We start from the raw sequence: 16015 nt of genomic DNA on the forward strand, positions 1-16015 counted from the left end.
TTTATAATTTTCTCACTGTCCCATGAGAAAGTACCATCTTTATGTCACACTTGACGTGATTTAGTAACAACAAAACCCTTACAATACCCAAGCCAATCCCACCAGGTACGTTACCAGTAATCTGCATTACTAGTATCACCACGTTACTAGTAAAATCATTGAACTGCCCGAACTTCCTTCAGTTGTCAAATGCTGCTCCAATCTATATCCTGCCCTTTCGTGATGCTCAACTTCTTACGCAGGCCTCCTTCTGATTTGTCTAATGTTCACCACTAATGAATACCTACTATATTTAGTGACTGCATGATCTATATAACTTCCGAATATTCAAATACAATATTGTTACCAATATTCTACCCAACACTGACATAAGCATGCCATCCTGACAACAGCCATCTTTAAGGTAGTTCTTTATTTCAACCTGCTTTGAAAGCAAATATATTTCTAAATTTCCCCTGGCTTCGCAACCAAAAGTTAAATAAAAATTAGTATTTTGTGGGGAAAGTCCAGTAACTCTGCCAAACCTGTAATTAAGAATAAAGTCTGGGGGGGTGGGAGGGCAGGGAGGGTGGGTGAAGGGCACTGAGGAGGGCACCTGTTGGGATGAGCACTGACTGGGTGTTGTATGGAAACCAATTTGACAATAAATTTCATATTAAAAAAAAAGAATACAGTCTGTACTGGGGCACCTGGGTGGCTCAGTCGGTTAAGCATCCAACTTTGGCACAGGTGATGATCTTGGCGGTTCATGAGTTCGAGCCCCGCGTCCGGCTCTGTGCTGACAGCTCAGAGCCTGGAGCCTGCTTCGGATTCTGTGTCTCCCTCTCTCTCTGCTCCTCCCCTGTTCGCACTGTCTCTCTCTCTCAAAATAAACATTAAAAAACGAAAAAGGGAAAAAAGGATAAAGTCTGTACTAATGAAAATCTTCTAAAAATACTCTGATGAGAATAAAATATTCCTGGTCTTCAAATTCAAGATGGGAACTGGACTGCTTCTTGGCAAAAGCCTCAAGCCACGAATTAGTAACCACGAGAATCGATGGATCAGAGAGAAACGATCGGTGTCTTGTCACCACACATGCTTATGAAGACGACCAGCCAACCTGACAGTTCCACATTTCTGAAAGCCAATCAGCACCAGCGTTCAGTTCGCCCGTGCTCGGAACGTCAGTCAGGTGCAGCCTCACTCCAGTGACCAAACCTTTACAACTGAAAGCCAGCAAGTCAGTCCCCCAACACTTCTGCTTCTAAAAGCCTGCCAATCCCTGAATCCATTTCCCAAACCCTGAATCACTTTACTTTCCCAGACTGACATGAGGATAGCCCTTCTCTGGTTAGTATGGTGGCCAACGGTGGACAGAATCAATCCCTTCCTTACTCCGTTCTAAAAAGATACTTTTTTTCCCTCATCCCCTTCAATCTGGACTGGCCTCCTGACTTGCTTTGGCTTCACTAGAATGTGACAGATTCCAGGCCAACCCTTCAGAAGTGTGGCAGTTTCCTCTTTCCTTCTTGAAGCTAATCATTGTGCACAAAGTCCAAGTAGTCTGGAATCACCAAGCTGTGAAGAAACTCAGGCTACCAGAGGTGAAAGCCCAATATAATCCCAGACACAGAAGCAAAGTTTCTTAGATCTTCTGGCCCAGCCAAGCGAGACTTCCGCTCATGCCAAGTGCAGGAGCCACCTACTCTACCTACAAGAACAAATCACTATAAAAGCCATGAAGTTGAGTGTTCCTGTCACATAGTAATAGATGAGTGAAACCGACAGGGAGCCAGAAGTCAAGTTGCTTCAGGTACTGACCAGTCTCTTCTTTCATAAAAGTTTCACGGTACACGCAGCGCCAGTCTTGCTGCCGTGAAGAACACCACAATGACCACCATTCAATCTGACATCTAACAAGGATTTGCCCACACACCACAATCTATTGCCACGAAAAAGAAGCGATCCTAGCTAAACTAGACTGTCTCATGCTGCTGCCCCAGCCACAGCTGTATGCTGAGTATTAGAAAGACTAAACCCAAGTGCAGGGGGGAAACTGTCCAGACATTGTCCTACAATAAAGATTCTATCTATGAGATTTAACAGTTGACCAGATCATGCTTTATCTGTAAAGTTCACACAGGGCTAGGGGCCCTCCCTCTTCGAGCATTATAGCGCTGGACCAAAGGGGTATTTCTAGCTGTCTGGCTGATTTAGGGCAGGGGAACTGGATTCTACGAGAGAGAGTAGGAGGCTGGGGCTGCTACTAGTTGGTCTGCATATGCAAGAGGTGCTCCAGGCCCAGCCCTGTGCGGTCTCTGAGGGAGGCAGACTCTCCCTGGCCAACAAGCTTTTTAAGCTGTCAAACGTAAAATACAGAAAATAAAAAACATGATTAATACACGATGCTTTGAGAAATGCTTAGTATTCCTTAGCCCAAAGTTCTACAACTATTACTAACGATAATGACAATGTGATCTATACTTTTCAACGTTTATTTATTTTTGAGACAGAGAGAGACAGAGCATGAACTGGGGAGGAGCAGAGAGAGAGGGAGACACAGAATCTGAAACGGGCTCCAGGCTCTGAGCTATCAGCACAGAGCCCGACGCGGGGCTCGAACTCACGGACCGTGAGATCATGACCTGAGCCGAAGTCTGACGCTTAACCGACTGAGCCACCCAGGTGCCCCTATACTTTTCAAATCCCTATAAGTTCACGGGGTGCCTGGATGGTTCAGTCAGTTAAGCGTCGGACTTCAGCTCAGGCCACGATCTCACGATTTGAGTTCGAGCCCCACATCGGGCTCTGTGCTGACAGCTCAGAGCCTGGAGCCTGCTTCGGATTCTGTGTCTCCCTCTCTCTGCCCCTCACACTTGTGCTCTGTCTCTCTCTCTCTCTCTAAAAAATGAATAAACACTGAAAAAAATTTTAAATAAATAAAATCCCTATCAATTCTCATAAAATTGTTACTAAATGATCTGAGATTTGGCTTGAATTTTCCCCTCATAAAGCTTAAGTTTAGATTTATCAAATAGCCAATGTCATGTACACAGTCATATGCCTGAAAGGTAAAAACTGCATTTCTTTTTTTTTTAATTTTTTTTTCAACGTTTTTTATTTATTTTTGGGACAGAGAGAGACATAGCATGAACGGGGGAGGGGCAGAGAGAGAGGGAGACACAGAATCGGAAACAGGCTCCAGGCTCCGAGCCATCAGCCCAGAGCCTGACGCGGGGCTCAAACTCACGGACCACGAGATCGTGACCTGGCTGAAGCCGGACGCTTAACCGACTGCGCCACCCAGGCGCCCCAAAAAAACTGCATTTCTAAAAGTAAAGTCACCAGAACACCTACAAAGTCTACAAAGATATTATATATGTTAAAAGAGACACCAATCAATGTTAGTCTTAAAATCACACTGAAAAGGACCATTTCCTATATTTATATTCTTAAATGCTACAAGAATAAAAGCATGGAGGAAAATTACCAGAATAGGTCATCCATTTATTTCTGACTTTGGAACAAATGGATAAAACGGCTTAAGTCACAAACGTCCTACAGACTGAAATAACTCCATTCATTAGAGTAATACCAAGAAATTAAAATTGATGTTGAATACTGTAGACAGACAGAATCTTTCTAGATGTCTGATTTCCAGGTGCTTAAAGGTTGCTACACGGCCAGTATGCTCAGCCTCCATTAAATGATGATTCTGCACTAAAGAGACTAAAGCCTTTATGGTCAAAACTGTTTTGTCCAAAATGAAGGAGTCTGAAAACTTCTAATGAGGAAAATGGTATCGATCTAATGTAGAGTTGCTCACAGAAGGACACTGACCGATTATATAGAGACAACCTGTCACATGTACTTAACAGTTAAGCTCTCACTTTTTTTCAGACAATCTATAAAAACTCATCTTTTCTTGGATGTCCTGGATAGGCTACGTAAAGACAGACTTCCCAAACTGATTTCTGTTAGCTGCCAAACTACTCACTTTACCTAAAAAGAAAAAAATAAATAAAAAGTAAAAAGGTAAGATTCACTGTTTTCATTGTAGCTACGATTTACCATTTTATCTTCATAAATGAATCCTTTATTTTGGCACAACTGTCTGGTATAATTTGTAAATTATACCAGAGTAAATTTGTATACAAAATGCTAAATATCTCTTAAGTAATTCTTTGACAAAATATGGACTCCCTACTTACAGACATCCTTGGAGAGGCTCCAACATCATAATCAGCAGTTAGTACCCTCACCTCATCATTCCCTTGGCTTGAAATTCCGTCCCTTTCCTCTCAAACTCTCATCACGTTGGGGGAAATCCTCGCAAGATTGTGACCTTCCCATCTCACGTTTGTCAAAAGACTGGCCTCAGCTTTCCACATAGTGCCTGCCTGGTCTATTTCATTCTAGAATCCTCCCTAGGGGAACTTAAAATTGGCCACAATCTCCCCCGAAAGAGACTGAGAGGAGCCAGAGGTAGCACCGCAGGCCATCCCTGCCTCTTCTAGGTGCAAAATGTTCATGAACATGAAGCTGGAGAACTGCCATTCCTGGAATCTTCCAGGACATGTGCCCTGGGGGTCACCAATCCAATTCCCAGAAAAGCAATACGGTCAGGGGAGGTGCAAGGTTCTGTGCTACAGATAACCTTTTTAGGGTATTGGAAGCCTGGTAATTTTAAGAAAATATTTCTTGCAAGCAGAAAAGAATCGAGAATAATATGATCACCTATTGCCCTGTTAACAAGTAAAAGGCTACAAAAACCAAAGCCCATGCCGATCTTTATAAAATCATTCACCCAACTGTACCCTTTCCATTCTCAGCTATTCTAAACTCCTTTATCCTCTGTGTCTACTTATACTTTTACTCTGTACGTTTGTGTCTAGAATAATATATATTTGGGGCGCCTGGGTGGCTCAGTCGGTTGAGCGTCCAACTTTGGCTCAGGTCACGATCTCGTGGTTTGTGAGTTTGAGCCCCGCAGCAGGCTCTGTGCTGACAGCTTGCTCAGAGCCTGGAGCCTGCTCCGGATTCTTTCTCCCTCTCTCTCTGCCCCACCCCCGCTCACACTCTGTCTCTGTCTCTCTCAAAAATAAACACTAAAACAACAACAACAACAACAACACTAGAAATAATATATATTTTTGCTTTGCAATTTTTCTATCTATGGTAGCATGTAAGCTCTTCTAAAGCTTGCTATTCAATTCTATGATTTTCAGGGTTATCTATATGATCTATGTACAGTCAAGTTGACGAAACTAGTACATACTATTCTACTTCATACAAGAATCTTTTCAGTTGTAGAACATTTAGTTTCCAATTTTTTATGATAAGGGAAATATAATTTCATTATATAAAGGAGTAAGAGATTCACTATTACAGCTGAATGTAATTATTGCTCATTGCTGAGGAGTGAGAATCCCTTTTTTTTTTTTTAATTTTTAAAAACATTTATTTTTGAGACACAGGCAGAGAGAGAGACAGAATGTGAGTGGGGAAGGTGCAGAGAGAGGGGGAGACACAGAATCTAAAGCAGGCTCCAGGCCCTGAGCTGTCAGCACAGAGCCCGACGCAGGGCTCAAACTCACGGACGGCGAGCTGAAATCAGATGCTTAACTGACTGAGCCACCCAAGTGCCCAGAGTAAGAATTTCTTTAGAGAGAATTTTAAACATTTAAAAAAATCTCAACACACTATAAGAAATAATTTATTATATTTCATGACCCAGCATAACCACACAAATTTAAATTAATTCATTCACAAAATTCTGTTAAGTACCTACCATTCATCAGGAACTATTTTAGGCACTTGGAAATAGCGAATAGAAACATCTCTACCCTAATAATGCTTGTATTGTAGTGATGCGCAGGGTGTTGGGGGAGGAAGAGAGTTTAGGAAATGTAAAAAAGTAAAACATATAGTAGACAGGATGGCAAGCATTATTTGAAAAAAGAAAAGAAAAGAGGATAGAGAATTATAGAGAGAGAATTCGAATTTAAAAAGGTAGTCAGGGAAGGTCTCACTGAGAAAATGACATTCCAGCCAATAGCTGAAGAATGAGTAAGTGAACTTTGTGGACATATGTAGGAATATGTGATATGTAAATATATGATAAATGCTATAAATCTATCTACATATCTATATGTATATATATATGTATATTCACACATATTCATAAATGAATATATGTGTATCAACTTGAAATACTGTTTCATTAAACAGTATCATTTCCACCTATGATGTATTACTATATTTGATAATCAATTCTATTTTACCATTTTACTTATTGATATGAGCACTTACTAAGTCTTAGACTATGAGTTTCTCTAACCAAACTCATTTGTTTCCCAAACTTTTTTCCCCTACTTTTTTAACTTCACTTCCCTCTAAGCAATGTGGTATTCTTCAATGACAATAAAAACTTAAATGTGGTCATACCCTCAACAACGTCTTAGCACTTACTACGTACGAGGCACTATTCTTGGCATAGGGTTTAAAGCAGTAAAAGAAAGCTCCGTGTGCTCGCACAGGCTCAATTCTAGGTGGGGAAGACAGGGTAGGGATCAAAAAGTAAGAAACTCATGGCTCACTGCAGGAAGTGCTAGGATGAAAACCTAAGAGAGCTAAAGAACTGACGGAGGCGGGTGCGTGATCAAGGAAGTCCTCACTGACGTTACACTGACGTAACACTGGAAGTACATACGGGGATGTGTCATGTTAAAATCTAGAGTAAAAGCATTAAAGACGCAAGAAAAACTATTTCTAGTATATACAAATACAACTGAAGGAATATATATCCTAAAAAAAATTTCTGGAAAGAATACCTTCGCTACTTATAATGCAGTTTTATATTCTACTTCAGTGTTGTATATGGAAAGTTTGCCCAAAACCATGTTAAGAACTTCGCAACCTATTCATGGATGTCATCCTACAATTTTAAACCAAAGCTCCAGGAGTTATAAAGAGGAATGGGATTGCTGGGTCCTCTCAAGAGATGGCACCAATTTTGTTAGGGCCCAGAGGACAATGAAGTGGTAAGAACATACCCGTGAGAGGGGCACAGGGACAATGAGTGAGCTTAGCAGGGACTCTCCTCTGGAGGCCAAGTCTAATGGTGGAAGATGCTGCTATGGAACTGCTCTCACAAATGCCAAGACAGATGGTGAATTCCGAAATAGAAGCCAGCTGGCATGACTAACAGTCGAAAGTACAGAGAGATTTACTATACAGGGCACAGGACCAAAAGGCAACGAGAGGGCCTCCACTCACAGGGGTCTGTGATGACGGCTTATGGACAACACATTAATCTTTAAATCTTGGACCCATGTCAGTCATTTCAGGCTGTTACCAAAAAAAAAAAAAAAAAAAAGGAAAAGAAAAAAAATCATACAGTGGGTAGCTTATAATTAAAAGAAATGTTATTCACACTGTTCTGAAAGCTGGGGAATTCGAGACTGGGGAGCCAGCGTGGTTAAATTCTGGTGAGAACTCTGTTCTGGATTGCAAACCCGACTTCTCACTGAATCTTCATGTAGCAGGGAGCAGAGGAGAGGAAGCAAGCTCTCTGGGGATTCTTACAAGGATACCAAATCCAATTCATGGGGGCCTCACCCTCATGACCACATCTAATCCTAGTCTCCAAAGGTCCCAATGCTTAATACCATCGTATCGGGAGGCTTGGTTTCAACAAAGGAAGGGACACAAACATTCAGTCTGTAACAGCCAGAAACCAAAAATTACCTCGTCTTTCTTGAGTTCATAGTGCACATATGACAACTACAACAAAAAGAACAGTGCCAGGAAGGAGGTAAATGGACTTTTTCGGTTGCAAGGTTTCTACATTTTATGCGAAATGGTACATTATTAACTCTAACTAGAAGGTGAAAAGTTGAAATGTACACTGAAAAAGTACTTGCTAGAGCAACTAACATACAATACAAAGAGATACAGATTGGGGCGCCTGGGTGGCTCAGTCAGTTAAGTGTCAGACTTCGGCTCAGGCCATGATCTCATGGTTTATGGGTTTGAGCCCTGCGTCGGGTTCTGTGCCGATAGCTCAGAGCCTGGAGCCTGCCTCAGGTTCTGTGTCTCCCTCTGTTTCTGCCCCTCCCCTGCTCGCGCTCTGTCTCTCTCAAAAACAAACATTTAAATTTATTTTAAAAAATGAATAAGGGGCGCCTGGGTGGCTCAGTCGGTTGAGCGTCCGACTTCAGCTCAGGTCACGATCTCGCGGTCCGTGAGTTCGAGCCCCACGTCAGGCTCTGGGCTGATGGCTCAGAGCCTGGAGCCTGCTTCCGATTCTGTGTCTCCCTCTCTCTCTGCCCCTCCCCCGTTCATGCTCTGTCTCTCTCTGTCTCAAAAATAAATAAAACGTTAAAAAAAATTTTTTTTAATAAAAAATGAGTAAAATAAAAAGCCAACGGATCAATTAAAGTAGAATTCTAAAAAATATTCAAATTCAACAGTAAAAGAGGCAAGAAATCAGAACAAGAGGGACCAATCATAAATAATGAAATTACAGAACTAAATCCACCAATAATTCACATTACATCTTCATGTAAGAAATGAAGAGAGGAAGGTAGATTTTGAAAAGGCCAAGTACCATCTTGAAAGACATGTGCCCCATGTTGGGCATCCACACCGTCTCTAGGAAATGGTAGTGCCCTCCTTTCTATTAAGGAGAAATGGCTTCTTCTGCCCGTCTGAAGAGTTTAAGGGAACCTCAAGGCTCAAGTCTCGGGTGTCAGCTGCAAATTTCCCCATTCGAGATCTCAATTTCCCACCTCCATTCAGGAGGTTCCTGAATTTCACACAAGAGGTCTGTGACACCCGCACCATGGCGAGCTGCTGCTCCCCCGCAATTAAAGCTGGGGCATGACTTACGGGACACGGCCTTACATCTCGGGATAGAAGACTCCTTTGAAAGCTCTTATGGCGGGCTGCTGTCCTTTACTGTGTGCCCCGTGTTGACAGTTAACCTGAACCCATCTTCAAGGCTCCTAAGGCAGGAGAGTCAGCAACTCCACAACTCAGAAACTTATCATTACCCCATCCTGTTCAAGTGCTGCAGCTACTGTGGAAGACCAGCCTACCCCTCCTCACCCTACTCTACCACATTCGAGAATCCTTCTTTCACGGGACGTGGGTTAGCCTCCCACCACTTACCATCAGCAACGTGGACTTCACTGCCATCTGACTAATAAGCGATCTAGTTATAGATTCCAAAACCCAACTTCTCATTTGTAGGCCCACTTGTGGCGCCAACACTACTGCTCTGGGTTGGAACGAAGGCAGAGACAGACAAGGAACTGTCTGTCAACAGTTGATTTTAGACGTCACCTAGGAAAACCAGAGGGGGATGGAGAGAGTTGGCCAGGAAAGCAGGGAAGGTGAATAAAGCGCCACTGGAGGAACGGTGTCTAACACCACTGTGGACTCTGAGTAACTGTACGGGATGCACCTCAGAGGAGATCCTGCTGAGGGACGGCCTGGGCAAAATTCACATTCAGTATATTCTTTTTTGTACCATTTTCTTACTGTTTGCTCATAGTCCACTGGTAGTGATGTCTTAAAACTTCGAATGAAGTATGGAAAATTTTCAATTTCTTTACAGGTCCTATTTGGAAATCTAATTGCCCTTAGTATTTTCTCTACATACACTGAGTACCACATCAGGTGGTGTTATTTTTTGTTTGTCTTAATTATTATTATTAATTAATAATTTAATTAACTTATGACAACAGCCTTACACTTACCAAATTTTTACCCATTTCCTTCCCTTTTCTGAATTTCCAAGACTCCTTCTGTTACTATTTTCGTGAAGAACTTCCTTTACCCACTGTCTGTAGGCAGGTCACCAGGCAACAAATTCTGTTATCCTTTATCTGTTTCCCCAAGGCTATTTTTCATATAAAGCTCACAGTAGACAATTATTTCATCACTTGAACAATTTTATGCCATAGACTTCTAGCCTCCCAAGGTTTCAGGGGAGAACTCTCTTGCCATTTGTATCGGTGTTCCCTAAAAGTTAATACACGGTTTCTCTCGAACTCCTTTCAAGATTTTCTCTTCACTATCAGTTTTTAGAAGTTTTAATCAAACGTGTCTGTGCATTGACTTATATTAATTTATCCTCTTGTGGTTTATTTTCCTTCTTCAATCTGTACATTTATGTTTTCGGTCAAATTTGAGAAAGTTTCAAATACAGGCATACCTCGTTTTATTTTACTTTGCTTTACTGCACTTCACAGATACTGCATTTTTTTACAAATTGAAGTTCTGTGGCGATCCTGTGTCCAGCAACTCTTTCGGCACCGTTTTTCCAAAAGCGTTTATTCACTTCATGTCTCTGTGTCACCTTTTGCTAATTCTTACAGTACTTCAAACCTTTTCATTATTATTGTTGTTGTTATGGTCACGCGATCAGTCATCTTTAATGTCAGTATAATAATTGTTTGGGGGCACCAGAACCGTGCCCACACAAGATGACGAACTTAATCATAAATGTGTGTGTTCTGTTTCACCGACCAGCCGTCCCATCTCTCTCCCCCCTCCATGAACCTCCTTATTCCTCGAGACACAACAATGTTGAAATTAAGCCAACTATACCCTACCATGGCCTCTCAGTGTTAAGCGAAGAGTCACATGTCTCTTACTTTAAATCAAAAGCTAGAAATGATTCAGCATAGTGAGGAAGGCACGTCAAAAGCCAACAGGCCAAAAGCTACGCCTCTTGTGCCAGTCAGCCATGTTATGAATGCAAAAGAAAAGTTCTGGAAGCAAATGAAAAGTGCTATTCCAGTGAACACACATGATAACAAAGTAAAACAGCCTGTTGGTGATGTGGGGAAAGTTTGTGTAGTCTGGACAGGTCACACCAGCCCCAACATTCCCTTAAGCCAAAGACTACTACAGAGAAAGCCCTAACTCTCTTCGATTCCGTGAGAGCAGAGAGAGGTGCTCTGCAGAAGAAAAGCAGGAAGCTAGCAGAGGTTGGTTCATGAGGTTTAAGGGAAGAAGCTGTCTCCCTGACATCACAGGGCCAGGTGGAGGGGCACGTGTTAGTGTGGAAGCTGTAGCAAGTTCTCCAGAAGCTCCAGCTGAGAGAGTTCAGGAAGGCGGCTACACCGAACACATTTTCAGTGTAGACAAAGCAGCCTTCTGTTGGAACAAGATGCCGTCGAGAGAGAGGTCAACACCTGGCCTCAAAGCTTCTAAAGAAAGCCTGACTCTTGTGAGGGGCTAATGCAGCTGCTGACTTTAAACTCGAGACAATGTTCATCTACCATTCCAAAAAGCTTAGGGTCATTTACAATTATGCTGAATTTACTTGGCCCGTGTTCTATAAATGGAACAAAGGCTGCATGATGGCACATCTGTTTACAACATAGTATACTGAATATTTTAAGCCAACCGCTGACAATTATCACCCAGATAAAAAAGATTCTGCTCGTGGACGATGCAGCCGGTCACCCAAGAGCTCTGATGGAGATGGACGAGATTAATGTTGCTTTCATGTCTGCTAACATAACATCCATTCTGCAGCTCATGCTGCAAGGAATAATTTTGACTTTCAAGTCTTACTATTTAAGAAATACATTTTAAAAGGCTGTAGCTGCCAGAGATAGTGATTTCTCTGATAGATCTGGCAAAGTAATTGAAAACCTTCCGGGGAAGATTTCCTATTCTAGATGTCAGTAAGAACACTTTGTGATTCATGGGAACAGATAAAAACATCAACATTGACAGGGGTCTGGAAGAAGGTGATTCCAACCCTCACGGATGACACTGAGGGGTTCAAGAGCTCAGGGGAGGAAGTAACCACAGATGTGGTGAAAGAGCAAGAGAACTGGACTCAGAAGTGGAGCCCGAAGACGGGACTGAATGGTCGCATCTCATGATCACACTTGAAGAGATGAGGAGATGCTTCTTATGGATGAGCGAAGAAAGTGGTTTCCTGAAATGGAATCTGCTCCTGATGGAGATGCCATCAAGACTGTTAAAATGACAACAGAGGATCTGGAATATCTCACAACATAGTTGATAGACCAGTGACAGGGTCTGAGAGGGATGGACCCCAAATGTGAAAGTTCTACTTGAAGCAGAATACTAGCAAACAGCAGCACATGCCCCAGAGAAACTGCTTATGAAAGGAAGAATCCACTGAGGTGGCAAACTTTGCACTATTGTCTTAGGAACTTGCCACAGTCACCCGACCTTCGACAACCACCACCGTGATGGGTCAGCAGCCATCAGCACTGAGACAGGAACCTTCACCAGCCAAAAGTTACGACTCCCTGAAAGCTCAGATGATGGTTAGCATAATTTAGAAATAAAGTATTTTTTTTTATTCTTAATGTTTATTTATTTTTGAGAGAGCACATGCAAGTGCGCCTGAGTGAGGGAGGGGCAGAGAGAGAGGGAGACACAGCATCCAAAGCAGGCTCCAGGCTCTGAGCTGTCAGCACACAGCGTGACGTGGGGCTCGAACTCACAAACTGCGAGATCATGACCTGAGCCGAAGTCAGACACTTAACCAACTGAGCCACCCAGGCGCCCCAGAAATAAATTATTTTGAAATGAAGGTATGTACTATTTCTTTCTTTAGATATAATGCTATTGCACGCTTAATAGATTACACTATAGTGTAAACATAACTTTCATATATACTGGGAAACCCGAAAATTAATTTACCTTGCTTTATTGCAATATTTGCTTTATTTTTATGGTCTGGAACTGACCCTGTGATATGAGGTATGCCTGTATCTGACAGAGAACTACAGTCCAGAATATATGGAGTACTCTCAAAACTCCACAGTAAAACCACAACCCAGGTAGAAAATGGGCAAAAGACAATAGAACCTGTTTCACACAGACAGCAAATACACTGATGAAAATATTTTAAACACCATTAGGGAAACACAAAGTAAAATGACAATGAGCGTTCACTACAAACCTATCAGAATTGCTAAAACAAAATATAGTGATAACACAAATGATGGTGAGGATGCAGAGAAACTGATCACTCATACATTATTGATGGGAATATAATACCGTGCATTCATAGCAGCGTATTTCCAATAGCCAAAAACTGCAATAAAACCAGATATCTATCGATGAATGAATGGTTAAGGAAACTGTTATATATATATATAAAATGAGGAACACTATTCAGCAACAAAAAGGAATGAACTACTGATACACATAACTTGGATGAATATTGGAGGTATTATATCTAATGAAAAAACCCGATTCCAAAAGGCTACGTAACATACATGTTTACACATAAATACAAATTTCTGAACTGACAGTGCGGCCACATCAGAGTAAAGGCGGTGTGGTTACAAAAGGGCAACACAAGAGGCCCTTGTGATGAGGGAACAATAGAGTATTTTGACTACAGTGGCAGATACATACAACCTACAAAAGTGACAAAGCTGTATTGTACTCAATATATACACGCAAACAAATGAAAAATATCTGGAGAAATCCGTACAAGACCTGAGGATTCTATCAATGTCATTATCCTGGATGTGATATTTAATCCAATGGTTTTGCAAAATGTTACCATTAGAGAAAACTGTGTAAAGTTTTCACAAGACTTATATGCATTGTTTCTAAAAACTTCATGTCAATCTACAATCATCTGATAAGAATTAAAATTTTAAAAAATAGCAAGATGGCAGATGTTCAAATAAAAACTTACTCCAAATAAAAGCACTCAAATAGAAGGCAGAGATTATCAGACAGGATAAGAAAGTAAGTGCAAACTCTATCCTATAAAAAATTCATTTTAAATATAAAGACAAGTACAGATTTTTTAAAAAAGATGGCATTAGATATACCATGCAAACACTAATCATAAAAAGCGTAACTGGTTACATTATTATAAAAAAAAATTCAGGAAGATAAGTTTTGCCAGGAATAAGTAGAAAAATTTCACAATGAAAAAGAAGACCTAACAATCTTAATGTGACTGTACCTAACATTAGAGCTTCAGGTTATATGACAAATGACAGAATAGAAAAACACAAAGTCACAATTACAGTTGGAAACCTCAACATGCCTTTCTCAAAAATGGATAAAACGGTGAAAGGGAAATTTATCACAAATACATATAATTTGCAAAACATTATCAACCAACTCGACCTGACATTTTATTTATTTTTGCTTATTTATTTAGAAAGACAGTGAGAGCACATGAGTGGGGAGGGGCAGAGAGAGAGGGACAGAGAGAATCTCAAGTAGGCACCACACCCCCGGCATAGAGCCCCATGTGAGATCGTGACTCAAGCTGAAACCAAGAGTCAGACGCTTAACCAATGGAGCCATTAGGCACCCCGTTTTTGAACATCTCGCCTAATAACAGCAGAATACATAACCTCTTCAAATGCGCATGGAACATTCACCAAGAAAGATAAACTTCAGTGAAGTCATAAAGATTATATTCTCAGAACACAAACAAATTAAGTTAGAAATGAATAATAGAAAAGTATGTGAAAAAATACCCATATATTTAGAAATCACACAAGGTTTTTCTAAATAACCCATGGTAGGGGGCAGGACATCTCAAGGTAAATTAGAAAATATTTTTGAACTAAATGAAAATGAACACATAACTGTCCAAAATTTCTAGATGCTAGAGTGAAATTCAGAACTTTAAAAGCTTATAATTAAAATAAAAATAATATCAAAACCAATGAAAAACCCAGGTTTCATTATAAGAAGTCAAAGAAAGAACAAACTAATCCCCTAGTGAGTGGAAGGATAAAAATAGCAAAGAAAAGAAGTCAATGAAATAAAAAAAGGATAAATAGAGAAAAATCAATGAAACCAAAAGCACGTTCTTTTGAAAAACATAATCAGGAAAACTGGTAAATTTCCTTGAAACTGATGAAGAAAAAGAGAGAAAACCAATTATCAATGTTATAAATGAAAGAGGTGACTGGTATAGTTCATACAAACATCATTCTTCATGAATACTGACACAACCAACTTTTTAACACAGTGTCTGCAAACCAAACTCACCCATGTATAAATGACAGGTCACAACCAACTGGATTTTATTCCAGAAATACAAGGTTATTTGAACATTTAAAATATATATAAATTAATCATATTAGAAAAATTTAAAAAGGAATCATATGACTATTAGACTTGGTGCTTAAAAGACCAATTGACAAAAATCAAACTCCATTCATGATACAACTCTGAGCAAACTCAAGTAGAAAACACCATTCATGGCGGACATGAGACATGCGGTGAATGACTCAATGCTGTCCCCAAAGACAGAATAAGACAAGAATATCTTGTCACCAATTCTCTTCAGCATTGTAGTGAAAATGCAGAAAGGGCAAAAAAAAAAAAAAAAAAAAAAAAAAGATATAAAAAGCATAAAGATTAAAAAGGAACTGCAGGAGACATGGTCATATACCATCATTAGAAAACCTTAACCAAAAAGCCACCAAAATGAAGTTTGCTTATCAAGGTTACAGGAAACAAGGTCAATACACAGGGATCAACTGTGCTGCTACTGATTAACAAAGAACAACCAAAAAGTGAAAGTACATAAACAGTACTGCTTATAAGACACAGACCTAGGGATAAATCTAATAAAACACACAATATCCATACTCTGGCAATACAAAACGCTGCTTCAAGAAATTAAAGACCTAATTAAATGGAGGGAAAGAGATCATATTCATGGATCAGAAGACTCAATATTATTAAGATGTCAACTTTCCCCAAACTGACTTACATAGTCAATAAAATCCTAAAGCAGTATTAAAACAGCCTTTCTTTTCTTTTTTTGGAAATCGACAAGTTCATGCTGAAATGTATGTGGAAACACAAAAGACTTAGAAGGTCCAAACGATACTGGACAAGAGAACAAAGTTGGAGAATTTATACAATTTCATTTAAAGACTTATTAACAAAGTTAGGGAATACAGACAATGTAGAGAAGATAAACAGGTTAGTGAGACATAAAAAAAGCGTCCACAGGTAGAACCCCCAAAAACACAGA

The sequence above is a fragment of the Panthera pardus genome, unplaced genomic scaffold (genome assembly GCF_024362965.1).
Source record: "Panthera pardus isolate Hobbes unplaced genomic scaffold, ASM2436296v1 HiC_scaffold_22, whole genome shotgun sequence".
Lineage (NCBI taxonomy): Eukaryota > Metazoa > Chordata > Mammalia > Carnivora > Felidae > Panthera > Panthera pardus.